Below are 18,887 nucleotides of genomic sequence, written 5' to 3'. Positions count from 1 at the left end.
ATTCAAATCACTAAACTCAATCATCAGTTAAACTCAAACAAAATCAAACAATATCATAACAAAGATGAATGATTCAAACTAAATCAAAAACTTAGGACCAACACATAAACACTCGACATTAAATCACTTGATGAAAAACTAACAAACTTCAAACAAAATGAACACAAATTATCTCCAATACAAACAAAGACCCGGGTTCGAATTCAAACCAAACCATCGGAACACAAACACAATCAGAGAACGAAGAAAAAGAGCGGAAGATGAACTTGCTGAACGAAAACTAAAAGAAAAAGAACGGAAACCTACTAGTTTGAAGCCCGGATTCGAACGAAACCTCGACGCACTGCAACTCGACGAACTCGACTGAGCATGACCTGTATGTGTGACCCCGACCAAAGCTCGAACAAACGAGATGATTGGGTCTCGTTTTAGACTGGAGGCGACGGGCTACGACGACGCTACTGGACGATGACATACTATCGTGGTGGAGCTGGTATCAGCCATGGAGGTGAAGCAGCGGCGAGCTGCTGTGACGAATGAGGCTGGGCTCGCGACTGGAGCTTGGAGATGGTAGTGGTCGTTCATGGCTGGAGCTTCGCGCCTGGAGGAGCTGGGCGTTCATGGTGTTGCTGGGTGGCGAAGACGAAGCAGTGGCAGCGGGGTCGTTCATGGCTGGTCGTTGGTTGAAGGAAGATGGAGGTGAAGGGGCAGCCATTGTCGAGCTTGAGCTAGACATGGAGAAGACGAAGAAGATGGCAACAGCCATGGCGGATTGGGGTTCGAGGGGTGTTGATGACTAGGGCTGTGTGTGTGTGTGTATGTGTTGTTGTGTGTGTGTGAGTGTGAGTGTGTTGACGAAGATGGAGGCTGCCATGGGAGCTCGAGATGGGGGTGGTCGTTGGAGCAGGAGGACGACGATGGAGGCTGGGCAGCTCGTGCGATGGAGAAGACGAAGCTGAAGGGGAGGCCGTTCATGGCTTGGGCTTCGTGGGTGTTGGAGGACGATGGTGGACTGCTGGTGGACGATGGAGGCTGTGAAGGGGTAGCCATGGTTGGGGAGCTTGGGGAGTTAGAGAAGAAGGAGAGAAAGGGGGGGGGGATAGGTTTTAGGGTTTGGGGGGGATGAAAAATGAAAATGAAGAAAATGGGTTGGGCGGGTGGTCTGGTTATGGGGAGGACTGGGTCGACCCGGGTCGAAATGGACCGGGTCGTAGTGGAAGGTTGGGTATCTTTGGGCATGTGGTTTAAAATTGGAGAAGAGGCCCAATCCGATTTTCGTCTATTTTTTGTTCTCTTTTCTTTTACTTATTGATAAAACTAAAATGTTAAAATTGAATTATAAAAACCAAAATTATCTTAAAATACTAATTAACTTCTAATAATAATTATCACCCAAAATTAAACATCAATAAAATAAAATCACACAATTTGGACATTAAATGCTAAAAATGCAAAAGATACCAATTTTTGTAATTTTCATTCTTGTAAAACAAACTTAATTACTAATAATTGTAAACTTAAATCCTAAACGCAAATGCGACGTATTTTTGTATTTTTTATTAATTTATAAAATAAACATGCGCAGACAAATGCAAACAATACAAGAAAAATAACACAAGACTCACAACAATTGCAAACAAACAAAAAATTGTTTTATTTTTTGAATTTTGGGAGTAATTCTTATATAGGGCAAAAATCACGTGCTTACACACCGTACTCCACATTAGCAAGTAGCAATAACATCCTAATCCTATTCCTTCAAGCCAAAGTTAGAACAAACACTTACCTCGAATGCTCCAAACTCAACTCACGCTTCTAGTATAGCTTTACCTCTTGATTCCACCACCAATCCGCTCGAATCTAGTCATAAGTTACTCAATCACATTAATAATTACTAAATGGATCAATCCCAATGCATGAAAATAATTTTTACAAGGTTTTTCCCAAAAAGGTCAAAAATACCCCTGGACCCACATGGTCGAAACTCGAGGTTCGGACCAAAACTCGGTTACTCATTCTCCCACGAATCCAAATATATGCTTTGTTTTGAAATCAGACCCCAAATTGAGGTCCAACTCCTCAATTTGTAGAAAACCTAGGTTCTACCCAAAACACCCAATTTCCCCCATGAAAATCTTTGTTTTGAAGTTGAAATCATGTTAAAAGATGTTAAGAAGTGAAGAAAATGAGTTAGAAATCACTTACCAATCGTTTTGAAGAAGAAAAGTTGTTTGGAAAATCGCCTCTTAGGTTTTGGGTTTTTGAAAAGTGGAAAAATGACTGAAAATCCCGAATTTATACATTTTGTTGGGGGCTGGCGCGGACCGCACAGAAATGCACCGCGGCCGCGTGGCTGCCAGCGCGGACCGCGCGGAAATGTACCGCGGCCGCGCCGAGGGAGGGAAGAAGTGGGCTCTCTGAAACCCACCCAGAGTTGACCGCACTAATTTGGTGCGCGGCCGCGCTGGTCGACCTGAAGTACCGACCCTCATAACTCTACCACGCGGACCGCACAGAAAAGCACTGCGGCCGCGTGGCTGCCAGCGCGGAAATGACCGCGGCCGCGCTGGGCCTGCAACACCTGAACCTGCATTTTTAATTCTAAGACCCTCCCGGGCCCCACTCGAAACTCACCCGAGCCCTCGGGGCTCCAAACCAAACATGCACACCACCTTAAAACATCTTACGGACTTACTCGTGCGATCAAATCGCCAAGATAACATCATATACATAGGATCAAGCCTCAAAATACATGGTTTTCTTTCAACTTTCATCAAAACTCAAATTCCCCATTTTAAGTCCGAAACACGTCATATGACGTCCGTTTTTAGCCAAACTTTACAGATAGTGCTTAAAACATATTTAAGACTCGTACCGGGCATCAAAACCAAAATACGAGCCCGATACCACAGTTTTCCGATCAATTTTCTTCTTCATTTTACTTAATAAATTTCAGAAAACAATTTCACACAAAAATTCATTTCTCGGGCTTGGGACCTCGGAATTTAATTCCGGGCACACGCCCAAGTCTCATATTTTTCTACGGACCCTCTGGGACCGTCGAATCACAAGTCCGGGTCCGTTTACCCAAAATGTTGACCGAAGTCAATATTATGCATATTAATATCAAAATTCATCAAATTTCTCACAAAATTCGCATATTTCAACATAAAAGCTTTCTGGCTTCGCGCTCGGACTGCGCACGTAATATCGAGGCAACTAAAAGCGAGGTTTTCAAGGCCTCGGAAGCACGGAACAAGGAAAAATTTCGGTGATGACCCTTTGGGTCGTCACATTCTCCACCTCTAAAATAACCGTTCGTCCTCGAACGGACAAAAGAAAGAAGTACCTGAGTCGGGAAATAAATGAGGATAACGGCTCCGCATATCGGACTCGGACTCCCAGGTCGATGCCTCAGGAGGCTGACCTCTCCACTGAACACGCACCGAAGGAAAACTCTTCGACCTCAACTATCGAACCTGCCGGTCTAGAATAGCCACCGGCTCCTCTTCATATGACAGATCTTTGTCCAATTGGACAGTGCTGAAATCTAACACGTGCGATGGATCTCCGCGATACTTTCGGAGCATAGATACATGAAACACGGGATGCACAACTGACAAGCTAGGTGGCAAGACAAGTCTATAAGCCACCTCTCCCACACGATCAAGAATCTCAAATGGACCGATGAACCTAGGGCTGAGCTTTCCCTTCTTCCCAAATCTCATCACGCCCTTCATAGGCGATACACGGAGCAATACCCGCTCACCAACCATGAAAGCAACATCTCTGACCTTGCGGTCTGCATAACTCTTCTGTCTGGACTGAGCTGTACGAAGTCTATCCTGAATAATCCTGACCTTGTCCAAGGCCTCCTAAACCAGATCTGTACCCAATAATCGAGCCTCTCCCGGCTCAAACCATCCAACTGGAGACCGACATCGCCTACCATACAACGCTTCATACAGAGCCATCTGAATGCTGGACTGGTAGCTGTTGTTGTAGGCGAACTCTGCTAAAGGCAAAAACTGGTTCCACGAGCCTCCAAAATCAATGACACAGGCTCGGAGCATGTCCACAAGAATCTGAATAGTCCTCTCGGACTGACCGTCCGTCTGGGCATGAAATGCTGTACTCAACTCAACCTGGGTGCCCAACTCTCGCTGAACCGCTCTCCAGAAATGCGAGGTAAACTGCGTACCCCGATTCGAAATAATAGATAGCGGCACCCCATGAAGGCGAACAATCTCCCTAATATAAATCTCGGCTAGCCTTTCAGACGAATAGGTGGCTGCAACTGGAACAAAATGCGCTGACTTGGTCAGCCTATCAACAATGACCCAAACTGCATCAAACTTCTTCCGAGTCATCGGAAGTCCAGTAACAAAATCCATAGTAATCCTCTCCCACTTCCACTCGGGAAGCTCAATCCTCTGAAATACACCACTGGGCCTCTGATGCTCGTACTTAACCTGCTGACAGTTCAAACAACGAGCCACATATGCAACAATGTCTTTCTTCATTCTACGCCACCAATAGTGCTGCCTCAAATCCTGATACATCTTCGCGGCGCCCGGGTGAATAGAACACCGAGAACTGTGGGCCTCCGCTAAGATCAACTCTTGAATCCCATCACCATTGGGAACACAAACTCGCCCCTGCAATCTCAATACATCATCACCATCTAAGGTCACTTTTTTGGCACCTCCATGCTGCACCGTGTCCCTCAAGACTCCACAAATGGGGATCATCGAACTGCCGATCACGGATACACTCCAATAACTAAGAACGAGCGACCGTGCAAGCCAATACTCGACTAGGATCAGAAATGTCCAACCTCACAAACTGATTGTCCAAAGCCTGGACGTCCAAAGCAAGCGGTCTCTCATCAACCGGAATATAAGCAAGACTGCCCATACTGGCTGACTTCTTACTCAAGGCATCGGCCACCACATTGGTATTTCCCGGGTGATATAAGATAGTGATGTCATAATCTTTCAACAATTCCAACCACCTCCTCTGCATCAAATTCAACTCCTTTTGCTTGAACAAATACTGAAGACTCTTATGATCCGGGAACACCTCACGCGCCACACCATACAGATAGTGCCTCCAAATTTTCAATGCGTGAACAATGGCTGCCAACTCCAAATCATGCACTGGATAGTTCTTCTCATGAACCTTCAACTGCCTCGAAGCATAGGCAATGACCTTGCCATCCTGCATCAACACTGCACCAAGTCCAATACGAGATGTATCACAATAGACTGTATAGGGCCCTGAACCTGTGGGAAAAACCAACACCGGTGCCGTGGTTAGAGCTGCCTTGAGCCTCTGAAAACTCGCCTCACACTCATCTGACCATCTGAACTAGGCACCTTTCTGGGTCAATCTGGTCATAGGGGCTGCAATGGATGAAAACCCCTCCACGAACCGATGGTAGTAACCTGCTAACCCCAGGAAACTCCGAATCTCCGTAGCTGAAGCTGGTCGAGGCCAGTTCTTGACTGCCTCTATCTTTTTCGGGTCTACCTGAATACCTACTGCTGACACGACATGTCCTAGGAATGCGATCGAACTCAGCCAAAACTCGCACTTCGAGAACTTAGCATACAACTGACTACCCTTCAGGGTCTGAAGAACCGCTCTGAGGTGCTGCTCATGCTCCTCCTGACTGCGGGAGTATATAAGAATATCGTCAATGAAAACTATCACGAACAACTCCAAATAAGGTCTGAACACTCGGTTCATCAACTCCATGAACGCTGCTGGGGCATTAGTCAATCCAAATGACATGACCAAAAACTTATAGTGCCCATACCGAGTGCGAAATGCTATCTTAGGGACATAAGACGCCCTAATCCTCAGCTGGTGGTAGCTAGATCTCAGATCTATCTTTGAAAACACCCTCGCACCCTGAAGCAGGTCGAATAAGTCATCGATACTCGGTAGTGGGTACTTGTTCTTAATCGTCACCTTGTTCAATTGCCGATAATCAATGCACATCCTCATCGAACCATCATTTTTCTTCATAAATAGCAGCGGTGCGCCCCAAGGCGAAACACTGGGTCTAATGAAACCTTTCTCAAGTAAATCCTGAAGCTGATCCTTTAACTCTTTCAATTCTGGCGGCGCCATACGATACGGCGGAATGGAAATGGGTTGAGTGCCCGGATCCAGATCAATACAAAAATCAATATCCCTGTCGGGCGGCATACCCGGCAGGTCTGACGGGAAAACCTCAGAAAACTCGCGAACAACGGGCACATAATCAATAGAAGGAACCTCCGCGCTAGAATCGCGAACATACGCCAAGTAGGCCAAACGTCCCTTCTCGACCAAACGCCGAGCCTTCACATACGAGATAACACTGCGGGTACAATGACCAGAAGTCCCTCTCCACTCTAATCGGGGCAAATCTGGCAACGCCAAGGTCACAGTCTTGGCATGGTAATCCAAGATCGTATGATACGGGGACAACCAATCCATCCCTAATATAACATCGAAGTCGACCATGTCCAAAAGCAACAAATCAACACGGGTCTCAAAACCCCCAAACACTACGATACAAGAACGATGAACTTGGTCGACCACAATAGAATCACCCACCGGTGTTGACACATAAACAGGAATACTCAACGAGTCACTAGGCATAACCAAATAGGGTGCAAAATAGGACGACACATATGAATACGTAGATCCAGGATCAAATAGCACAGAAACATCCTTATCATAGACCAGAATAGTACCTGTAATCATAGCATCTGATGACTCAGCCTCTGGCCTGGCTGGAAAGGCATAACAACGGGGCTGGGCCCCACCTCATTGAATCATATCCCTAGGACGATCTGCTGCTGGCTGACCCCTACCTCTAGTGGTCTGAGCTCCACCTCTAAGACCTCTACCTCCACCTCTATGTCCTCTACCCCCGCCTCTAGCTGGCTGGGCAGGCTGTGGGGCCATTGGTGCCTGGATCATCGGGCGAGGACCCTACTGCTGCGAGCTGATGGAAGCTCGGGGGCAATATCTGGCAATGTGACTCACATCGCCGCAAGTATAACAAGCCCTCGGCTGCTGAGAATAACGAAGTGGTGGTGCACTGATAGGTGCTGATGGTGAACTGAAGAGCTGCTGGTCAGAATACTGCGGCTGAGAACCACGACCACCTGGTGTACCATGAGAAGCCTGGAGAGCTGACTGAAAGGGCCTCGAAGGATGGCCTCTACCATAAGAATCCCTACCTCCAGACGAGGTACCACTGAATCTACCAGAATAACGGGGCCTCTTATCAGAGTCATGACCACCTCCCTGAGAAAGTGCCAGCTCTATCCGACGGGCACCATCTTCCACCTTCTGAAATGTAATCTCACTCCCGGCACTCATGGCCATCTGAACACGGATCGGCTGAACTAACCCATCGACAAACCTCTGCACCCTCTCTCTCTCTCGGTGGGGAGTATCACAATGGCGTGACGAGCGAGATTAATGAACCGGGTCTCATACTGGGTAACCATCATAGGACCCTATTGGAGACGCTCAAACTGCCTGCGAAGAGCATCTCGCTGAGTAACTGAAAGAAACTTCTCCAGAAATAACTCTGAAAACTGATCCTAGGTCAATGATGGCGACCCTGCTGGCCTGGCTAAACAGAAATACCTCCACCAAGTCTTGGCGGATCCTGCCAGGCGAAAAGTGGCGAAGTCGACCCCATTGGTCTCTACAATGCCCATAGTCCGTAGAACCTCATGACAGCTGAATATGAAATCCTGAGCATCCTCTGAGGGAGTGCCACTATATGTAGTAGTGAAGAGCTTGGTGAAACGATCAAGCCTCCACAAAGCATCAGCAGACATAGCCACACCATCACTGGACTGAGCCACAATACCTGGCTGGGCTGCCACAGCTGGCTGAACTGTCACGGCTGGCTGAACTGTTGGAACCTGAGCCTAAGGAGCTACCGGCTCTGGAGTACGAGTATCGGGAGTCTGAACTCCTCCCCCAGCCTGAGATGTGGCTGGAGCTACGGGAAGCAAACCCGCTCTAGAAATGCCCTTCATAAAGCCTACCAGTCGGACCAAAGCGTCCTGAAGCACTGGAGTGGCTATGAAACCCTCTGGGACCTGAGCTGGGCCCACTGGAACAGCTGGGGCCGGAACCTCCTCCTCAAAATCGACCTGAGGCTCCGTCGCTGGGACTGTTGCTTGGGGCTGAGCTCTGCCCCGGCCTCGGCCTCTGGCATGGCCTCGCCCTCTGCCCCTAATAGGAGCTGCTGCTGGGGGCTCAGGCTGCTGCGTGGTAGAAGAGGAAGCATGTGTTCTCGCCATCTGCGAAATACAGAGTGGAAAGACAATCAGTACTTGAGAAACAGAATCGCACGACAAGAATGAACAAAGTGAAGTTTTCCTAACTCAGTAGCCTCTGCGGGATAAATATAGACGTCTCCGTACCGATCCCTCAGACTCTACTGAGCTTGTCCGTGAGTTGTGAGACCTAAGTAACCTAGGGCTCTGATACCAACTTGTCACGACCCGGATTTCCCACCATCGGGTGTCGTGATGGAGCCTACTGTCGGAGCTAGGCAAGCCAAATGTTTAAGACACCTTTCCTGCTTTCTTTCAATTATATAATGAGAGAGACAAAATCTAAGCGGAAGACTTTAAATTTAAAACATCTGAAAACCAAAAGTGCGGAAGTTTGAACCAAAATGCTACCCAGAGTTTGGTGTCACTAGCTCACGGACTACTACAGAATGCTACAAAAAATGTTTGAAAGGTAAATACATCATGTTTGTCTGATACAAGATAAACAAACGAAAAACATGGAAAGGGACTTTGGCCTGCGAACGCCAGCTAGGCTACCTCGAGAGTCCCTGGACTGAAGATAGCTCCCAAAAGTTCTACTGCTGTGGTCCAAAAGCTGCTCCCTGATTTGTGCACAAAAATGCACAGAGTGCAGCATCAGCACAACCGACCCCATGTGCTGGTAAGTGCCTGGCCTAACCCCGGCGAAGTAGTGACGAGGCTAGACAGGACCTACCACAATTAACCTGTACAGATATATATAACAAGTGCAAGAAAACAATAACAAGATAATACAAAGTAAAACTGGGAGGGGATATGCTATCAGGGAGTAACAGATAAAAATGAAATATCGAAAATAAACAGAAGAAACTCCGAGTTTCATAATATATATATATATGTAGTGGACGGCGTGCCACACGATCCCATAATATAGTATATAAGTGGATGGAGTGCCACACGATCCCATAATATCACATATAAGTGGACGGCGTGCCACATGATCCCATAATATCATATATAAGTGGACGGCGTGCCACACGATCCCATAATATCATATATAAGTGGACGACATGCCACACGATCCCATATTATCATATATAAGTGGACGACGTACCACACGATCCCATAATATCATATATAAGTGGACGACGTGCCACACGATCCCATAATATCATATATAAGTGGACGACGTACCACACGATCCCATAATATAGTATATAATATCTGACTTCGTATAGTAGACCCCTTCAGGGGAGGATAACAACTCAATACCTTTAACCCAACAAGGGTACAACTAACAGCCCAAAATATCCCGACAAGGGAGAGTATATATCAGTCTACATATCCCGGCAAGGGAATACTCACAACACATTATCTTTTTAAATAACTTCTTCCTCAACTAACACATTCATGTTCGAGCTAACGCTCCAAAAGTACACCAATCACAATTCTACCTCAATCGTTCCCATTATATGAAACTCATCAAGTAAATAAGGGGATTGTGTCACATTATTCGAATTAAAAGCAATTAAGACTCACGGTCATGCTAGACTCCGGTGCATAGATAACCGTCACCATGCCTATGCACCGTACTCCATATTAGCAAGTAGCAATAACATCCTAATCCTATTCCTTCAAGCCAAAGTTAGAATAAACACTTACCTCGAATGCTCCAAACTCAACTCACGCTTCTAGTATAGCTTTACCTCTTGATTCCACCACCAATCCGCTTGAATCTAGTCATAAGTTACTCAATCACATTAATAATTACTAAATGGATCAATCCCAATGCATGATAATAATTTTTACAAGGTTTTTCCCAAAAAGGTCAAAAACACCCCCGGACTCACATGGTCAAAACTCGAGGTTCGGACCAAAACCCGGTTACCCATTCTCCCACGAATCTAAATATATGCTTTGTTTTGAAATCGGACCCCAAATTGAGGTCCAACTCCTCAATTTGTAGAAAACCTAGGTTCTACCCAAAACACCCAGTTTCCCCCATGAAAATCTTTGTTTTGAAGTTGAAATCATGTTAAAATATGTTAAGTGAAGAAAATGAGTTAGAAATCACTTACCAATCGTTTTGAAGAAGAAAAGTTGTTTGGAAAATCGTCTCTTAGGTTTTGGGTTTTTGAAAAGTGGAAAAATGTATGAAAATCCTGAATTTATACATTTTGCTGGGGGCTGGCGCGGACCGCACAGAAATGCACCGCGGCCACGTGGCTGCCAGCGCGGACCGCACGGAAATGTACCGCGGCCGCGCCGAGGGAGGGAAGAAGTGGGCTCTCTGAAACCTATCCAGCGCGGACCGCACTGATTTGGTCTGCGGCCGCGCTGGTCGACCTGAACTACCGACCCTCAAAACTCCACCACGCGGACCGCACAGAAAAGCACTGTGGTTGCGTGGCTGCCAGAGCGGACCGCGCGGAAATGACTGCGGCCGCGCTGGGCCTGCAACACCTGAACCTGCATTTTTAATTCTAAGACCCTCTCGGGCCCCACTCGAAACTCACCCGAGCCCTCGGAGCTCCAAACCAAACATGCACACCACCTTAAAACATCTTACGGACTTACTCGTGCAATCAAATTGCCAAGATAACATCATATACATAGGATCAAGCCTCAAAATACATGGTTTTCTTTCAACTTTCATAAAAACTCAAATTCCCCATTTTAAGTCCGAAACACGTCATATGACGTCCGTTTTTAGCCAAACTTTATAGATAGTGCTTAAAACATATTTAAGACTCGTACCGGGCTTCAGAACCAAAATACGAGCCCGATACCACAGTTTTCCGATCAATTTTCTTCTTCATTTTCCTTAATAAATTTCAGAAAACAATTTCACACAAAAATTTATTTCTCAGGCTTGGGACCTCGAAATTTAATTCCGGGCACACGCCCAAGTCCCATATTTTTCTACGGACCCTCCAGGACCATCGAATCACAGGTCCAGGTCCGTTTATCCAAAATGTTGACCGAAGTCAATATTATGCATATTAATATCAAAATTCATCAAATTTCTCACAAAATTCACATATTTCAACATAAAAGCTTTCCGACTTCGCGCCCAGACTGCGCACGCAATATCGAGGCAACTAAAAGCGAGGTTTTCAAGGCCTCAGAAGCACGAAACAAGGAAGAATTTTGGTGATGTCCCTTTGGGTCGTCACAAATGTCCTGAAGTTTTTTAGTATATTTCTAAAGACTTCAGCACCTGATAAGCTGAAGTTTTTCTGTTGGATTCAATAGTTTTTGTCATAAAGCTTTTTCAAAAAATTTCGGCCCAATGTCCTGAAGTTTTTTAGTATATTTCTAAAGACTTCAGCACCTGATAAGCTAAAGTTTTTGTGTTGGATTCAATAGTTTTTATCGTAAAGCTTTTTCAAAAAATTTCGGCCCAATGTGCTGAAGTTTTTTAGTATATTTCTAAAGACTTCAGCACCTGATAAGCTAAAGTTTTTATGTTGGATTCAATAGTTTTTGTCGTAAAGCTTTTTCAAAAATCTTCGGCCCAATGTGCTGCAGTTTTTTAGTATATTTCTAAAAACTTCAGTACCCGATAAGCTGAAGTTTTTGTGTTGGATTCAATAGTTTTGTTATGACTTTTAACCAAAACTTCAGCTTAAAAAGCAGAAGTCATTTACTACATGCTTAAGTTTTTTCAAAGAAAATGTACTTAAAATTCATGATAAAAGACACAAACATATTTGTATGACACAAAAATGAACTAAAAAAATAATTAATGTATATTCACAAAATCCAAATTATGTTCAACCAATCCTCTAATCAAAAAATTCACACAGAGTCTCTTCAAAATTTCCATAATCATATCCTTCTTGTTCTTCTGGAGTTTCATAGCTGCTATCTTTTTCCACTTTCCATGAGCCCAAAGATTGGTAGCCAATTCTCTCCTGAATGTCAATGACTGACTTTGATCGAAATTGAAGACATCTTCTTTCTTCAACCACATATCAATAAACTTAAGAGCAAATATACCACAATCAACACTACAAAAAACACATTAAAAAGAAACTGAAGAATAGTTAACACAAGGGCAAAAAATAATAAACATAAGGTGCATGGTAAAACATATGCGAAACACGTACTTATTAGTCTGTTGCGGTGTCTTCATCCACATAATTTGAAATTTTTCCACAGGACTTTCCCCATAAAATTTATTGTGTGCCCCAAAATTCAAGCATTTGAGACAGTGTGGGATCAACCGGGCATAAATTCTGACATGTTCAAGCGCACGATCGTATGTTACACTGCCCATGGAATCATACACATATATAATTTTATCTTTAAAGTCGAAAATTCCAAAAAAGTAGTGCGTAGATGTCTGGACCGTCCTTGGCTTAAGTCGAAATGGAAAGAATACTTTTCTAGTAGATGCCCATAAGATACCACAGGAAAGGTCGAGGCCTTTTACATAGTTGGCCACCTTTTCATTCGTTGATTCTTCCTCAAGCCAACTAAAGTCCGTAAGTGGCTGAATAACCGCTTCTTCTTCTTCTTCAGCCTGTTGTTTGGATATCCTCTTTCTCTTTGATTTGCTCTTTTTTTGATCCTGCATTCTCTTTTCCTTCCTTTTGTTAATTATCTTCATCTTTTCTTCTGAAGGATGAATACCATCCAGCTTAGTCATATACTGATCGAAAAGTAAATCTGTTACTGCACATCTTAATTTTGGATAACGTGGAAGGTGATAGCAATATTTTTTTCGCAAGTAATATATGCCCACATCAATATGTTGCAAATGAACAATAACAAATGATAACATGTGAAATTACCACTATGAAGTTTAGAAAAAACGTATTACAAAACTACAAACAACATGACAAAAACTTAAGCATATTCAGTTTGAAGTGTTAGGCTGAAGTTTTAGCAAATAAACTAAAAAACTTTAGCACTTTACTATGAATAAAGCTAAAGTTTTTCAAATTACAGTGCAAAAACTTTACTATAAAAAATAAGCTGGAGTTTTGGGAAATACAGTTGAAAACCAATTCAAAAAACAAACTTAATAACTTACTTCATCCGCAAGATCAGAGTCAGGATCCATAAGCTCGGTAAAGAATGATTTTGCAATATCAAATCCAGCTAATCTGAATCGATTGGAGTCATATTCACTGGCATCCATCTCCAACCACTCTGTAAATCTTTCGATCAATCTACTGTATTAACATAATGGAAGGGACACCTTATTATATTCTTTCCTACTTTTCAATCTTGCCTCCCTTTTTTTTTATAAACTATATAAGGAGAACTCAACCAAATACTCTCCATACGAATCCTTTTCCCTTTTTTATCTAGTTTTCCTTTTGCTTGCTCTTCCTGCTATTCCGTCACAACTAACTGATGTTGTTCAGCAGCAGGGGGAAAAATTACAGCCATCATGGCAGATGCTTGACCAACTCTCTGCTGTTCACGACGTTCTTGTATCTCTTCACGAACAACAACATTAGCAGAATTACCTTCTGAATCAGTCCCTTGTATACTACCAAGTGAAAATGAACATAAATTGAAGTTGGGGATAACACTGGTGTCACACATAGAAGAACTAGAAATATTCCTTCTCTTAGGTTTTGGAAGAAGTTCCGATGCATCAGATGGGATCTGCAAAAGCAAGAAAAATATAAACATAAATAAAACTGATAGAAAACACACATTAGGCAAAAACAATTTGTAATTGAATTGCAGAAAATAACTACCTAGTCTAAGTGTTGTGACACAGATGGTGTTTGCATTCCAACAGATCTTGTATCTTCATGCAAAAAAAAACTAAATAATACTGACTAAATTTTATAAAATAATACCAACACACTTCACACCTGTCTGTGAGGCAACAGGTGTGAATATATGTATTTCTCCTTTTTCATATAGCTGCATAAGCTCACCAAATTCTTTTTGAGCTGCCTCGAGTCTTTCTGAAAAATCATTCAAAAACATAAAAAAGAAAATAAAGTATGTAAAATTTCAAACTATAAAAAATATACTTCAACCAAATATAATAAATTCATGATCTATAGAATACCTTGACGTTTGTCTTCCGCTGTGGTTTCCCCAGGCTGCATGCCTTTGTCAATGCCTTTGTCAATATCAGCATTTACAACTTCATTCAATTGTGAACCAACGTCAAGGAGCAATGAAGTATTCTCTGGAAGGTTTTTCTCAACTCTACCTTCATTCAATTCAGCATCATCAGAGAGTTTTTGAGTTGTGTCAATTGAATCACAACTAGTTTCAACTTCCACTGCATATTCATAAAGAGGGTGAATAGATCAACTAGTTTTTCTATATATATAACAGAGAAAAAATTTATACCTGTAGTGAAAATTTCACTACAGGATATTATAAAAAAACAATTAAAACTTCAACTCTAAGAAGGTTGAAGTTAGACAGTCACAAACAAAAACCTCGACAATTACAAAAAAACAAACTTCAGCTCTAGAGCTGAAGTTCGACAGTTACAAAAACAAAAGTTTCAGCTCTAGAGCTGAACTTCATGAGTTACAAAATAAAACATTCAGCAAAAAACACATGCTGTAGTTTTTACAAAAAATATAAACACATGAAACAAAACTTCAGCTCCAGTCTAAGGTATCATTGAAATATTATAAATTTCACACTTTGTACCTGTAGTAACAATTTCCTGTGTATCACCACCTAGAAGTTCTTTGTAAATAGCTAGTAATCCTGCATACCGATCGTCTTTCCTAATAGTGCTAGACACATCAATCACTTTCAGTTCTAATGTACAAACAGGTGTTTGATCTCCATCGCCAAACAAATTGCCTTTTCCAATATCACTTACCAAAGGACAACTCTGTACATGTTTTTCAGTGCCAACAACCTGATCATCTGAACCTTTCTCAGTTGTTAACTCTTCATCATTTCCATCTTTACTCTATCTACAAACACTAGATTGTTCCTCTCCACCTTGTTGTTGAACATGTTCATCGCCTTCAACAACCGCTTCCTTATGTATAGCATTATCATCTGCGACTTTACACAATGCATCATGAGCATTATGTTCTTCAGTCTCAACAACTTGATTATTTGCACCTTGCTTGCTTCTAATATTCTCAGTTGATAACTGTGCTTCATCATTTCCATCTCTGCTCAATCTATCAGCACTGGGACGTTCCTCTTCAAATTGTTCTTGAACATGTTGATCGCCTACAAAAGCCGTTTGTCATGACCCGAATTTCCCACCCTCGGGAGTCTTGATGGCGCCTACTAATGCGAGCTAGGCCAGCCAATCCTTAACTGCTTACTTCATTAACAATTACTTCTTTAACAATTATCAGTGATAACATAAAAGCAACAGAATTAAATAATTATGCGGAAGACTTAAATTAAAGAAGACGAAACAATAATGCGAGAATCAACAAATGCCTCTACCCAAGAACTCATGTCACATTACTCATGAACTTCTAAGAGTACTAAATACAACCGTTTGAAGGAAAATATAAACTGTTTGTCTCAAGTACATGAGATAACAGACTGAAATAAAAGACAGAGGAGACGCCGGGCCTGCGGACGCCTGCAAGGCTACCTCGGTATCTCAATAGACTGAAGGCTGGCTCCCGCGCTACTGCTGCTGTCCAAGATCTGGATCTGTGCAAAAGGGCACAAAGTGTAGCATCAGCACAACCGACCCCATGTGCTGGTAAGTGTCTAGCCTAACCCCGGCGAGGTAGTGACGAGGCTAGGACTAGACTCCAGATAAACCTGTGCAGTTATACAATATATGGCGGAAAAGTAAACAAGTAATAAACAGTTAAAGTTGGGGAAGGGAAACATGCTTCGGAGATAGTAGTTAAAAGAAAATAACAGGGAATAATAAGGAAGCTAGCAATATAACTTCTATCACAAATGAAGAAAATAAAGGCAACTTTCACTTTCAGTTTCATCTTGTTGCAGGCGTGCAACCCGATCCCATTTCTCATATCTCGTGGTAGGCGTACCACCCGCTCCCATTTCATCATTTCTCATGGTAGGCGTACCACCCGCTCCCATTTCATTATATCTTGTGGTAGGCATACCACCCGCTCCCATTTCATCATTTCTCATGGTAGGCGTACCACCCGTTCCCATTTCATTATATCTTGTGGTAGGCGTACCACTCGCTCCCATTTCATAATATCTTGTGGTAGGCATACCACCCGCTCCCATTTCATAACATCTTGTGGTAGGCGTACCACCCGCTCCCAGTTCATAATATCTTGTGGTAGGCGTACCACCCGCTCCCATTTCATAATATCTTGTGGTAGGCGTACCACCCGCTCCCATTTAATAATATCTTGTGGTAGGCGTACCACCAGCTCCCATTTCATAATATCTTGTGGTAGGCATACCACCCGCTCCCATTTCATTACACAATTACAAGAAATCCCGGCAATGGAACATAAGCGATATAATAAACTCCTGGCGACGGAACAAAAGCAATATAATAGTATCCCGGCAAGGGAACAAAGATATCGAAACAATCATCCCGGTAAGGGAGAATCAGCTATAATCAATCTTAACTTAGCTTGTACTCAGCCCAAATAATGACAATGCTCAAACATAAATAAGATCTGCGAGGATAGAACAATTCTTTGCGCAATATAGAAGATCATTAATTTAAGCATCTGAAATGTCATTTAAGGACACAACCACTTTCAATTTAAGACTCACGGTCATGCTCGACACTAATATATAGATACTCGCCACCATGCCTATACGTCGTACTCAACAAGAAGCAAGTAGCAAATATGACTCTACTCCTAATCCCTCAAGCTAAGGTTAGACCAAACACTTATCTCGATGCCTTGAACACCACTCAAGTCTCAATTATAGCTTTACCTCTTGATTTCACCACCAATCCGCTCGAATCTAGTCATAAGTTACTTAATTACATCAATAAATGCTAAATAAGTCAACCCCAATGCATGAAAATAAGTTTTACCCAAAAAGGTCAAAATGCCCCCGGGCCCACATGGTCGAAACTCGAGGTTCAGACCAAAACCTGGTTATCCATTCCCCCACAAATCCAAATACATGGTTTGTTTTAAAATCGGACCTCAAATTGAGGTCCAAATCCCCAATTTTAGAAAACCTAGGTTCTACCCAAAACACCCAATTTCCCCATGAAAATCTTTGATTTGAAGTTGAAATCATGTTAAAAGATGTTAAGAAGTGAAGAAAATGAGTTAGAAATCACTTACTAATCGTTTTGGAGAAGAAAAATTATTTAGAAAATCGCCTCTTACGTTTTGGGGTTTTGAAAAGTGTAAAAATAACTGAAATCCACGTGAATTTATACCCCTCTGAAACTCCCTGTGCGGATCGCACAAAAAGGACCGCGGCCGCACAGGCCTCCCTGAAGACCAGCAGATCATAGCGATGCCTGAGGAGGCTGACCTCTCCATTGAACACGAACAGAAGGGAAACTCTTGGATCTCAACTGACGAACCTGCCGGTCTAGAATAACTACCGGCTCCTCCTCATAGGACAAGTCCTTGTCTAATTGGACAGTGCTGAAATCTAACACGTGGGATGGATCGTCGTGATACCTTCGAAGCATAGACACAGGAAAAACTAGATGCACCACTGATAAGCTCGGCGGCAATGCAAATCTATAGGCCACCTCTCCCACTCGATCAAGAATCTCAAATGGACCAATGAACCTAGGGCTAAGCTTGCCCTTCTTCCCAAATCTCATCATGCCCTTCATAGGCGACACTCGGAGCAACACCCGCTCACCAGCCATAAAAGCCACGTTTCGAACCTTACGATCTGCATAGCTCTTTTGCCTGGACTGAGCTGTACGGACTGTACCCAACAACCGAGCCTCTCCCGGCTCAAACCATCCAACTGGAGATCGACACCGTTTACCATATAAAGCCTCATAGGGAGCCATCTGGATGCTCGACTGGTAGCTGTTGTTGTAGGTAAACTCTACTAAAGGTAAGAACTGATCCTACGATCCTCCGAAGTCAATGACACAAGCTCGAAGCATATCCTCCAAAATCTGAATAGTCCGCTCGGACTGCCCATCCGTCTGAGGATGAAATGTTATACTCAACTCAATCTGAGTGCCTAGTTCTCACTGAACTGCTCTCCAGAAGTGCGAGGTAAACTGTATACCTCGGTCCGAAATGATGGATACTGGCACCCCATAAAGGCGAACAATCTCCCGGATATAGATCTCAGCTAACCTCTCGGATGAATAGGAGATTGCCATAGGAATGAAATGCGCTGACTTGGTCAGCCTATCAACAATGACCCATACTGCATCGAACTTCCTCCGAGTCTGCGAGAGTCCAACTACGAAGTCCATAGTGATCCGCTCCCACTTCCACTCGGGAAGCTCAATCATCTGAAACAAACCACCAGGTCTCTGATGCTCATACTTAACCTGCTGATAATTTAAACATCGAGCCACATATGAAACAATATCCTTCTTCATTCTACGCCACCAATAATGCTGCCGCAAATCCTGATACATCTACACGACGCCCAGATGAATAGAGTATCGGGAGCTATGGGCCTCCTCAAAAATCAATTCTCGGAGCCCATCCACATTAGGCA

The sequence above is a fragment of the Nicotiana sylvestris genome, chromosome 3 (genome assembly GCF_000393655.2).
Source record: "Nicotiana sylvestris chromosome 3, ASM39365v2, whole genome shotgun sequence".
In the NCBI taxonomy this organism is placed as follows: Eukaryota; Viridiplantae; Streptophyta; class Magnoliopsida; order Solanales; family Solanaceae; genus Nicotiana; species Nicotiana sylvestris.
The sequence above is the reverse complement of the archived record's forward strand: the minus strand, read 5'-3'. Positions refer to the sequence as shown.